The 785-nt window shown below is 46.6% G+C and overlaps 1 pseudogene across 2 annotated transcripts in view; it reads left to right on the top strand.

Moving 5' to 3' along the window:
* LOC111668918 (F-box only protein 48 pseudogene) overlaps positions 1 to 419 on the top strand; it is a 1857-nt pseudogene extending 1438 nt beyond the window's left edge. For both annotated transcript variants that reach the window (XR_015438241.1, XR_015438250.1), the window contains exon 2: positions 6 to 419. The product of XR_015438241.1 is annotated as an F-box only protein 48 pseudogene, transcript variant X1 (transcript). The remainder of the gene's footprint in view (positions 1 to 5) is intronic.
* The last annotated feature ends 366 nt before the right edge of the window (positions 420 to 785 follow it).

Raw genomic sequence — 785 nt, 5'->3', positions numbered from 1 at the left:
TCCAGGCGTCTCGACCCGTTGGACTCTGAGTTATTATGCAGCATGACCCCACCAGGACGTCGCCCGTGTTCCTCCTCTGTGAGAAGAGACCGTCCCTGACGTCCGCCGGCGAACCTCGTCCTCACAACTTTGTGGAAATGCTGCCGACGGAGATGAGCGTGAAGATCTTCGGCGAGCTGGACGCGGAGAGTCTGTGCAGCGCCGCGTGCACCTGCAGACTGTGGCATGACATCATCGAGGAGAGCAATCAGCTGTGGAGGAAGCAGTGTCTGCTGGTCCGAGCTGTCTGTCAGAGGGAGGTCGACAGCGACCGGAGAGACGGGCTGTCCTGGAAGGTGGGTCGACTCAAAGACAAACAAACAAACAAACAAACAAACAAACAGAGGGAGGAAAGAGAAGTGTAACCTGCTCAGTTTGTGCTGAGCTGCTGTCTGTCTCTTCCTGTCCGACTGTTTATCGACATGAAGAACAGAATTATTATCCAATAACAGCAATAACTGTCATTTACTTATTATCACGACTTTTACACTTTCCTTTGGAATTTTATGGTCAATAAACCTCATTAACATAAAAACAGAACTGGTTTACAGTTGCAGTCCGGGGAACATGAGTGGATTATCACAGACAGGTATATGTCAAATACTGTAGAGGAGTGAAGATCACAGATTCTCTAAATCTGAATAAAACACCCAGAATTCAGTGAAAATAGTGATGAATAATTACATTTGTAAAAAGTGTAGTGAGGAACCATCCGTGTAATTTTCTGACGGTTAAAAGAAAGAAAA

Source organism: Seriola lalandi, unplaced genomic scaffold (assembly GCF_002814215.2).
Source record: "Seriola lalandi dorsalis isolate HSWRI2012SDOR001 ecotype SW California unplaced genomic scaffold, Sedor1 jcf7180001961430, whole genome shotgun sequence".
NCBI classification, from domain to species: domain Eukaryota; kingdom Metazoa; phylum Chordata; class Actinopteri; order Carangiformes; family Carangidae; genus Seriola; species Seriola lalandi.
The sequence above is the reverse complement of the archived record's forward strand: the minus strand, read 5'-3'. Positions and strand labels throughout refer to the sequence as shown.